Source organism: Atractosteus spatula, chromosome 21, assembly GCF_055471065.1.
Source record: "Atractosteus spatula isolate fAtrSpa1 chromosome 21, fAtrSpa1.hap1, whole genome shotgun sequence".
Taxonomy (NCBI): domain Eukaryota; kingdom Metazoa; phylum Chordata; class Actinopteri; order Semionotiformes; family Lepisosteidae; genus Atractosteus; species Atractosteus spatula.
In genome coordinates this window covers 3,862,161-3,873,646 of record NC_142726.1, presented here as the reverse complement: position 1 = coordinate 3,873,646, position 11,486 = coordinate 3,862,161, and positions in this window count along the sequence as shown.

Genomic DNA, 11,486 nt, shown 5'->3' with positions numbered 1-11,486 from the left:
CTCTGACATTTTTTACTTTTTGTTTGTCTGGTGCTTGTAATGGCCCTCTGAAGTACTAGAATGCCTGAGCAGAAATAGAAATAAATACTAATCAGGGTTTATAATGTAAAAAAAAGAGCTGTTTTGTAGTAAATTTCTTCCATTTTTCTCATGAAATGTGTTTTAGTCCTACTGAGCACCAATGTTTTTAAAACATATTAGGTGATGCAAACATGGTTTTGAAGTGTATATACGACATGTCCTAACTTTGTGCTATAATAATTGGATGAATTTACTACTGATTTCTTTTCTACAGCTCAGCACTTAGTCCGTCAGAAACCGCTCATTTAGCAGGTCAAATGTTTCATGAAAAGCTGAGGTTTTCAGCTTCAGTCCCAAAGGGTTTTTTATACCAGGTCTTTTTAAATCATCAGCGTCTGAAGAGCTTGAAAAATTTGTTAAATTACTCCCATTACACTGACAGGTAGTTAAATTAGTTTGTTAAGACTTTGGAATTAGAACCTGCAATATAGGACCCCTTGGGAATGGGTGGAGAAACACCTGATCTAAAGAAAGAGCTGTAATGGACTTGCAGTACTGTAGACTGACACTGTTAAGTCTTTCCTTTGACTCTTTCCATTGTCAGCTAGAGAGGTGTGCTGCATTTATTCCAGATAGTGGTTAAATAGACATCCTGCGCCTCAAACTAAAGGGTATATCAAGGTGTCCTGGTAAGTCAATGCTTGGTAAATGAATGCAGCGGTATTGATCCTGATGGGGCCAGTCCACCGCCGCAGTAAATTGATTTAGCAATCCCCTGAAATAGTGTGAGGGTGGGGATTTTCTGATGCACATCTTATCTGCTGGAAGCTCTGTAATCACTGTTTGTGAACTCTCAGTATTAAATTAAAAGCCCTTAAATCCAAATAAAAGAAGATAGATTTGGATTTTACAGCAGCCCTATCCATGAACTCTTGCACAGATATTATTTCAATTTCAGTCTCCCACACGATATCTAGCCTCTCAGCTTCTTAGGAATCGCAGTAGTACATTACTCACACCCCTTATCTGCGTTTACTTGTCAGACTTGGATATTTGAATCTGTTCAGATTAAAAGATGCACATTGTATATTTTATATATTTCTTTTCAAACTTTATGTAGGTTTCAAAAAGGTACAGATGCATACGTCTCATCATTCCTCTCTTAACTTTAAAAAAAAAACCTCAGTGGATAACATTCTCATTCCAGAACCCTCGACTGGAGTACAAGGACTTCTTTCACAGTGTTCAGAACCTTGGTGGGTGCGATGCTCAGCAGTGGTTTTGCATCAGAAAATGACTATGGAAAGAGATGAGATGGAGATGGAAGAAAGCACTCCACCAGCCAACAGGAGAAAATCAGGTAAGTCTGAAATGAAAGCTGGCGTCCACGAGTTCTCCGTATCCGTGTGAATAGTGTGTTGGGATCTCAAACAGTCAGCTTAGTATAAAACCACATTCGAATAACGGCACCCAAATTATCCACCCTCTAGCGTTCACTCTGCCCATGTTTGTGGATTTTCCTCATGTGGCATTTCAGAGGATCCCAAAGTGCTTTACTTATAGGAGGGGATACACAGAAGTGCCACCCAACCTTGCTTGGGTTTCACAGAAGGGTGAGAAGTTCACTTCAAGTCTTATTATCCCCTCAAGGAAAATTGCTTTACAACAGTGACCCACACAACAATATGACAAAGATGGGAAAATATACTGTTGTACTACCGTACATCAGTGTTACAGGAGGTAAGAGAGTTAATTTACAGTGTTTGAGAATGCGATTGCAGAGGATATGAACGATTTCCTGAGTCTATTACTGTTACAACTGGGAACATGGCATCTCCCAGTTGGGAGGAGTGTACAGTAAATTCACAGTGGAGGGGGTGTGAACGCACACTCCATAATGCACTTGGCCTTCTTTAGAACCCTCTGTACAGTATGTGGAGGAAAGTTAGATTTACAGTACTTGATTTGCCCCAATGCTTTTCCTGCTTAATCTCACTAAATTACCCAGCCTATTACAATTCATGGTACTGATCTTTGCAAACAAACTTATGATACAGAATGTTAAAACACTTTCAATAAATAATTTATTATTAAAGTGATAAAATTGCTCTACCTTAAAATAGCTGATTATCCAGAAGTCTCTGCCTTTTTTTTATATGTCACAACATTTGTCCCATCTTACATTTTTGTCTGTGACCAGGAATTAATAGGAAAAGTTAAGATTGCGCAGGCCCACGTGGAACTGTTAGAAACTGTTGTGCAGAAATGGCCAGTTCTTCACAATAAAATGGTTCTTTACAAGCCAGCTCCTCTTCTGGGGGACTGCTATGTCATGTTACCTACAGCAGAAAAGGCAATACTCCGCTGTAGTTAATTCCATTTCGAGTCACAAAACTGCAGGACTGCAGGTTCCTTTGTAAAGTATGCTGATGAAGCAGAAAAGAAATACTATGTTTTAATATTTGACCTGTCATATGTACAGTATGTGCTGTACACACATTTACTCGAAAGAAGGTAATCACTCAAAATATGCAAACCAACTGTACGGAAATCTAAAGTGTGGAAGGACTCTTATGTTTTCCTGAGAGTTACTATATAATTATATTATAAGTCTGTAACACTTTAATGGAAGTTCACTAGTACACAAGCTGAAACATAGCTATTTGCAGAACAGACTCTAGCAGATAGACTCTGTCTGCTCACAGCACAATTGCATCTTCCCACAGACCTAAGCCAGAGTGATTCAAGGCCCTGGGAAGAGTTCAATGCATCCTGGTGACTGAATGCCAGGGCCAAGGCTATTTTTAATCAGGGGTTTTTTTAACAGTCATTCTTTCCAAATATTATCTACTGTTCTTCAATCCCAGACCAGTACAGGTCAAAACTGATTTAATGCCAAAACCTGTTTCCTACCTTCTGGGGTTTTACCCCTTGCTGAGCAATACTTTTCCTTGTTTGTTATTGTTTTGTTTTCTGCAGTGGCTAATCTTGTTATGCACTTTACAAAATCTGTTTGAAACCAAAGACAATTTCGTTTTAAAACAGGGACAACCCCATCTTGTGGTTAATTTGACAAAAAAAGGAGTCCTATCAACACTTCTACAGTTCCAACATCATGTGGTTCTAAGACAGATGAGTCCTCTATGAAAATGTTGTAAAGGAAAAACAGTTCTTGTAAATGATCTAATTTAGGGTTCAGGTGGAATGAAAATCAGAATAAGACTCTATGGCCTTCAAAACCTGATCTGAAAACTAGTTAATTTGATAACTATCAGACATTTATGTGGCCAGATTAGCATTAATCCTTTGCAAGGCTCAAGTTGTCTCTTAATTACCATGAAACAGCACTGAAATAAGTCTTACATGAAATACAATCTTCAATATTGTAATTCTGTCAGTCACCAATATAAATTTGCAGTCACCTTCCGTATCTTCAATATCTAACTGAAGGTGTTCTACAGATATGAGCACTCTGACAATGATCAGCTGTTCACATCATATTATCAGTAGAACCTTTGTTAAATTAAAATAAAAACGATTTAATAACTCTATTTACACATTAATTTATTTTAAGTTAGATGAAACCTGCAGATACTGTGTTGGGCTAGCTGGTCACCTTCATGACACCTCATTGATCTGCAGGTCTGACAGAAAATAATGACCTCTCTCAGAATAGCTAAAATCATATGAGGCCATTAGAGACCACTTACAGTATTGCCAGCTGATGCTTGAGAGGCAGCAGTGGTCTTAGAACAGTTACAACAAGAAGTCATTTGTGACAGTATTTGGAATGTAAAAGAACAAATTGATTTTTACTTTGCAGCAAGTTCCTCTTTGCTTGCTGACTGATTCTGCATCAATCACAATTGACAAGGACAAGAGAAAGTAATTTGGCAGCCAGTGGAGAATTAAAAAGTGTTGGAAGATGGGTTTAAAAATCTGATACTCTTTTATTTGCAACTGATTAAGTGCAAGGTGGGGTAAAAATCCTCATTAAATCCTTCAGAAATTGTACGGAGCACATTTTCATGTTCACTGTGTAATTGCAATAGCTGCACATTCTCATCAGCTGTCAGCCACTGAAATCATGTTCCGTGCTTTGTACACAGGCGCTGTACAGAATTGGGATACCCTTCAAAATGTGAGTCCCGGCAAATTTCTTTTAAATTTGAACATTTTTGGTTTACGCGTATTCTACAAACATTACCTACAAATCATTGTTTATTTTGTAGTAAATAAAGTAAAATAAATTATAATAATATGCGAGTTTACTATTATAGGTGGAGTCAAGTGATGTGGTACGATGTTGTCATGTTAAAAATGAAGAATCCGCCATTGATCTTTTTGGAAATGCTGTGTGTTTAAGTTGTATATACATTTATAACACATCATGTCATGTTTTATTGTAGCTTTACAATAAAACAATTGGCAAAAGAGAACAGTATTTAACCCAGCGAATAATTTTTTTTGTGGGAAGAGAATTTTCATAGGTTTAATTAAAACTGCATTGCATTACTAAATACAACGTTCAATTTAATTTTTTCTGACGCTTAAATTTCTGACAATTTAATATTTATTTTATTTAAAAAGGCTTTCGCCCCCGGTTGGTCTTTATCTGGGGTAGAAGACAGAAGAAATCCATTACTGCTGGCCTTTTTCCAAATGGCGTCACACTGTCTCCCCCCAGACAGTATATTTTCCAACAGTCGGGCATCACGTAGGATCACTGAGCATCGGAGCATCCAAGGTGTAACCTGGCAGGATGCTTTTCTCTTCCATCCTGTACTTTTTCCCGTGTTGTTGTACATTTTTCAAAATGTGTCAGCCAGCTTTGTGGGTCGCTGAGTCTTTCCCGAAAGGGCTGGATGGTGCGGGCGTTTGCCAAGAGCGCTTTTCTGGAGGCGTCCCGCGATCCCGTCACGTCCCTCGAACTACCGCTCGGGCAGGCAAGAGACATGACAACTCCCGACACGCACAAGTGAACTAGCTTGGGTCAGCCACCTTTTTGGAATCAGCTAAAACTTTAAAAATCATTCAATAGTTTCTAATGTTAGCTATCTTTAAACAACACTTTTTTTTATTAACCACATAACGTGAGTGAAAGATATTTGGTTTTATTTCTTTCATTTTCAGCTGATGTGACTGTACTGTATATACAGTACTGTACCGTGAAAATGCACAGCAGAAATTGGCACAGCGGCTGTTTATGGCATTACTATAATATTTTCAGGATATATATCTCCAGGTTTATATATAGTATTTGAGTTTATTTAAGTGAACAATAAGCGAACCTATGTGGTAATTTGCAGACGTAAAGCAGTTGTATAAGTGGTTTCATTCAGCAGACATTTCCAGTCACAAATGAACTATCACTGCTGGACCAACACTCCTCTTAAAACCAATAAATTCGTGATGCTTTTTTCAACAGACAAAAACATATCAAAATAATGACCATTCTGGGTTTTGAAGAAAAGGATGAAACAACTGGACAAGAGATCAGAGATGTGAAACCAGAATAAGAAATGAAAGAGACCACTATTTTCAAATATCACGTTTTACAGAGAATGCAGCTCCTGGCTGTCAAAGAACAAAAATAAAATTCTACAATGAAGGCACACTCAGTATAGTCTTTGGTTTAAAGGATTCCATGAATCCTATGATATTCATTACTCAATACTTTATACTAGAGTCTGTTAGTAAGGCACAATAGGACCATCTTTCCACAAATTTCCTTAAAGATATTTCTCCTGACTGAATTAGTTCTTTCATTTTCACAAGCATCCATATAGCGTCATGTTTATATTTGAGCAGAAGAGTGGTCGTAAAAAATGTAGATGAGGATGACTGTAAACTTTAGAACAGGAAAAATAAAAAACCTACAGTAGGTGCCTAGTAGGAATATTGGTATATTACAATTACAGTAATGAACATAGTACAGTGGTCAAAAAGGATTTTGCAAGTCATGTTTTCTATTAAGTTAGCAAATACATTATATATTTATGAACATAGTACAGTGGTCAAAAAAGATTTTGCAAGTCATGTTTTCTATTAAGTTAGCAAATACATTATATATTTACATACAGTACATGTTAAATGCACACTCTGAACCTATAAAATCTTATTTCTACTTTTTTCCTCTTAACTCACAGACTGCAGTCTTAAGTTGGAATGAAATTCAAAAGATTTCGAGTCCCTCTAGGAATCCTCAGCCATGCTTTGGAACTAGTGTTAAACGGGTGAATTTGCTAAGACTACTGTAACGAACAGTTCTTTCCGGACCCTATGCGGACGACACAGTCCGACGGAGTGGGGGAACACTAGGGAAAAGTCATGCAGGAAAACGGGGCTGAAGACAAGGGGGCGTGTCCAAGGTGCGCTGGTGCACAGGGGAGGCGTGGCGTGGCCGAGGCGAACAATCCCAAAGAGTAATCCATAGAGTATCCAAAACATGAAGGTAAGTCCAAAACCAGGAGATCCATCAGAGGAAGGAATTAAAAACCACGAAGGCCGGGTCGGAACCGGCGGACGGGGAACAGGAACGGGAACAGAGGTTAAAACCTCAACGGGACCAGACGCTTCCAGGTCCCGGACTCGCACGATATGGAAATCAGATGCGGAGCCCGGATGAGCGTCAGCGCCTGGCTTTTAAGGTGGGCTGGGAATAGGGAACAGGTGCAGAGAATAAAGTCTTAGTGAAAGGGCTGGAGCACCCTTAAGGAGGGGGGACTATAATCGTGACAACTACGAAAAAAAGACAGACAATGACGAAGAGATCAATGTGTTTCATGTGTAGGCTGAGGAACTGAAACTAGTCTAGAACAAAGAAGGCTTTTGGAAGAGATGATTGAACTCTTCAATAACTCCTTCAGGGTATTTTAAAGCCCCCAGCTTTCCAGTTTCAGCAGAGAACAGGCCTGGGGAGACACAGTACATGCACAGCAAAGCAGATTCGGCCCTGAAAATCACAGCACTTTTAAACACAGTTTTCAGTGTACAGTATGTGCACTGAAGATTAATTAAGTCACAGGTTAAAAGAAGTTAGCAGCCTCTGTGCATTAGGTTGGATGATCTTCCCTACTTTTTCTTCAGGGTTGGGGGCTCCTGTCTGGGGTCCGCCCTGTATGCTTTTCATTACTACCACACGTATATTACTGCAAAGTGTTCTAGTAGAATTCTACAGTGAGTTAAAGTGTGTGGCCTACCATTTAAATGGAATATTCCTGGTCTGTCAGCTTTTAAATCACATCCCATATTCCTCTGCCTTGTCTCTTTTATAAAACCTGGCATGTTTAAAAAATCTTATTTGAAGATGCCACTGTTGGTTGATGAAAATACCAAAAGGAAAATAATAAATAAGGAAAACTAAATTAATTATATATCAGAGGATGCAGTGCAATTCATGCCAACCATCTCATGTATTCATATCTGACATTCGTTATGTCAACAGGCAACATTGCTTTCCCTTTCTCTTCTTTCCTGTCTTTAAAAATATGCCGACGTATCCCAGCAAATCTCTTTCGTTTTGGTAAGAGTTGCTGAAAATTTTGCATTCCTGGTGTTATTTCCACATGGCCAGGAGTTTTGCTGGTGTGATGATTTGTCATACTATGACAGGCTTATGTAATACTAATCTTCATTATGTTTAATGTCATTCAGGCTGTAACGATCAAAAATACACCTGACTTGGACACTGTAGTAAATGGAGGATTCATTTCAGACTCAAATACAGAATAAGTGACCAAATTCACTTCATTGACATTTGGGTTGTTTGTAAAATTCTGGGTTGTTGGGAGTGAGATATATTGTCTAAGCAATAGTGTCAGGACACAATGTTAAAATATTTTTGAATAGCATAAATGTTTCTGTGAATTTCTGACCAAAGCTATGATGTATTAGGAAACTGGATTAATCAGATGAGGTTAGGAAAGAGATGAAAAATGCATTATCACTGTGTCACACAAAGCAGAAGATAAGAGACCCATGTGTCGTTATATCTTTTTATATAAAAAAAGCTGTGGTTCTTATACCCCAGGATTTAAAATGTATATCTACTAATAACCATTTAATATTTCAGAAAACACTCTGTGATTGTGATTATTTGAAACCAATTTATTGATTTCTGTTCTGCCCACCTGAGATCTTATATCAGGATAGAACATAGTCAAGGTTGAAATATTTCAGGTTTACAAACAAACTGGAAGTAAAACATTAGATTTATAGTACAAGAACTTTATGAAATGTTAGTACAACAAATGAAATTTGTATGCTGATTCAGTATTGACTGCTCCAAACTGTGCTCTCTTTCAAATCCCTTAGGCAAACCTGCCATCTTAAATAAGGTAAGGCTTCGATAAGGTTAAATAGAAAACTGTTAGTAATCGTAAACTGATTGATTTACCTAAAGTCAAAAAGGACTTTCAGTCTCATAAAGAGATTTGAAATCTGGATGTGCTTGACATGACACAACATGTTCAGAATATCCTGCATGAACAATTTACTGTATTATTTTACTTTAGTAATTTAACTTGGTAATAAATTACCTTCAATAGCATAATTTGGGTAGAATAATAACTATTTTTTTGTGCTATGGCAAAGAATTCAGAAACCCTCTCTTCGCAGGTCTCTTTTATTCTAGCCCAGCTTTCTTCTTGTCTGGTTTTCTTATGCACACGATGGAGGCCACTACTAAAGTACTCTTCACTAATGAAACTAAGCTTGCTTTAAATAGGCTTCTATGATAGAAAGGCCTATTGTGCTAATACATCAATCCTTGCTTCAGCTGTCACTTTTTATTAATGAAGCCATCCACTGTAGTCTGCTTTTTATTAGAGTACTTGCTAGTCTGTCTGGCTTTCAGTCAACAGGATAAGACAGAAGCTGGAATAAATAGCGAAGAAAAACAATAACATTGACAGATTCTCTCTGGAAGATGCATGGTTATAGATCATTTTCCATGATAGACATAGACATGCGGTTTAAAAAAATATCAATGAACTCTCTTCCCTTTATTATTAGGTCAGCGAGTTATAAATGCATCTAATTGATCTCTTCATACTTTTTATCCAAGGCGTATGACCCACAGCCTTCACGTTCTTGGCTCCACTTCATAAATCTGGAGAGAACGTTTCCTTGCGGGAGGGAGGCTCCATCAATATTCCTTTACAAGCCTTCCGGGACACCTGGGACAGCCAGAGGCTCACTCTGGGAGCCTGTCCAACACAGCAAGGCCCCTGCCTCTGCAAGGGGAAGGTGGAACTGAGAATACATCAACAAGAAATCCCGTCTTGGAGCACAGTACTGCAAAGGATTATTGCTTCATCACAGTTACTTTTTCAATTATATTAAATATATCAAAATATCATTTTCCTGGTGGGTTGGAGTTAAAATTCAGTAATTTAAGATACAGGTACTTAGGCTTGTTCTTGCACCTCTTTATATAAACTTAACCTCATAAGATCTCAGAATATTATGGACATACTGTATTTTGCTAGAAAGTGACATGCTCTTTTTGTACAGGAGTGTCTACTTCCACACAGAACCTATCCTGACAGCTCCTTTCTCACACACGGAATCTCACTCCCTCTGAGTGCCAATTACTTGTCCAGTTTCCCCAATTAGCAGGCGGCCATCTTTGCTCATCACTGCTGAGGGAAACTGTCAAGTCTGGGATGGAGGCCTTTTAAGTAATGCCCGTAACATTGGTCTCCTGATTTAGCCAAGTGGTGCTGGGAGAATTAGTGTCAACCAAGGAATTTAACTTCAGAATTACTTACTTTTGCATCACAATTAATGTGCGGCATTGTGACGTTAAAAACAAAATTGGCATTAGAGTACAAGTCCCAACACAGACAAGCCGGAGAGTCTCACAAGCACAGTATTACATAGTTCAGATGTTTATGGGAATGTGTAAAATGTCAAATCTGCAAAAAATGAAAGTACCATTTGTCCCAGTTTTCAGAACTTTTATGTATTTTGTTTGTATTAGTTGACGTTGTTTTGCTTCAGTTTAAATGTGCAGCTGGAAAACTCTTTAGTACGAAAGAGCAGTAAGAGAAAACATGAGGGAACAGAGAAATGGAATTACATTTTTCCCCTAAGAGGGCTGCAGCTGATACCACTGATAATGACCCACTTTGCTGCATCCCATATTATCAGTGACTAATATGTATTCACTAGTTTGGCTTGATCCTAATAAAGACAAGTTTATCTGGTGTAGCTCGACTGGCCAAGGGAATTTTGGCATCCTCGCTGTGAGGGGGAGGCTGACCAGACCCCTTTCTGTATTGTGAAGATTTAGTCAGGAAGTTTCTCCAAAGGTGTAGATGGGGTGGTGGGAGGGGCACAAGAGAGATGGGTTACAGAACGTCCCAGACGCGAGACATATATGCAGGCGAGCGAAACTGCGAGTTACAACCTAACCTTCCTCCTGAACATTCTGTTATAACTTGTTATAATAATAATACAGTCATAACAATTCCTTACACTTCTATATTGCTTTTCTGGACAATGCACTCAAAGCACTTTACAGGTAATGGGGACTCCCCTCAACCACCACCAACGTGCAGCCCCACCTGAATGAGGCAATGACAGCCATAGTGCACCAGTACGCTCACCACACAGCTATCAGGAGGGAGGAAAACCAGAAAAATGAAGCCAATTGAGAGATGGGGATTATTAGGAGGCCATGATTGGTAAAGGCCAATGGGAAATTTGGCCAGGATGTTGGGGTTATACCCCTACTTTTTTTGAGGAAACTTGCTGGGATTTATAATGACCACAGAGAGTCAGGACCTCAGTTTTACATCTCTTCCAAAGGACAGCACCTTTTTACAGTATAGTGTCCCCATCACCATACTGGAGTATTAGGACCCACATGGACCACAGGGTGAGCGCCCCCTGCTGGCCCCACTACCACCTCTTCCAGAAGCATCCTTAGTTTTTCCCAGGAGGTTTCCCATCCAGGTACTGACAAGGCTCACACCTGCTGAGCTTCAGTGGGGCTGCCAGTTGTGAGCTGCAGGGTGAAAGCTGACATGTTATGATTCCGTTAACCTTAATCCATCCCCTACCCCAGATGGAAGTCAAGGTCAATGTCCTCCTGGATCGATGGACTGTTTGCATGAATTATTAGAAAGATAGGACCTGGATTGGTTTTCTCAACCTTCCAGAAATATTTAAATAAATAATAGAAATGATGAAAAGAATAAATTATTTACCATTCTCACTGTTGTATTTCACTACTGCCAGTTCTAAAGAGCCTACTTAGAGTTTTCAAAGTTACAAAAGCGTTTTTGCCACTTTTTAGCTTTTTTTTTTTGCACCTTTGTGGTATTTATGTACTTCTGGGAAACAGGTTTAATCAAATAAAACACTACTCCTGCGTGCTATAGAGGGGAGGGTTTAGGTCTGTGAATGGTCAGAAATCGCTGAGTGACAGCTATTTCAACCTGTTAGATGAGTTTTTC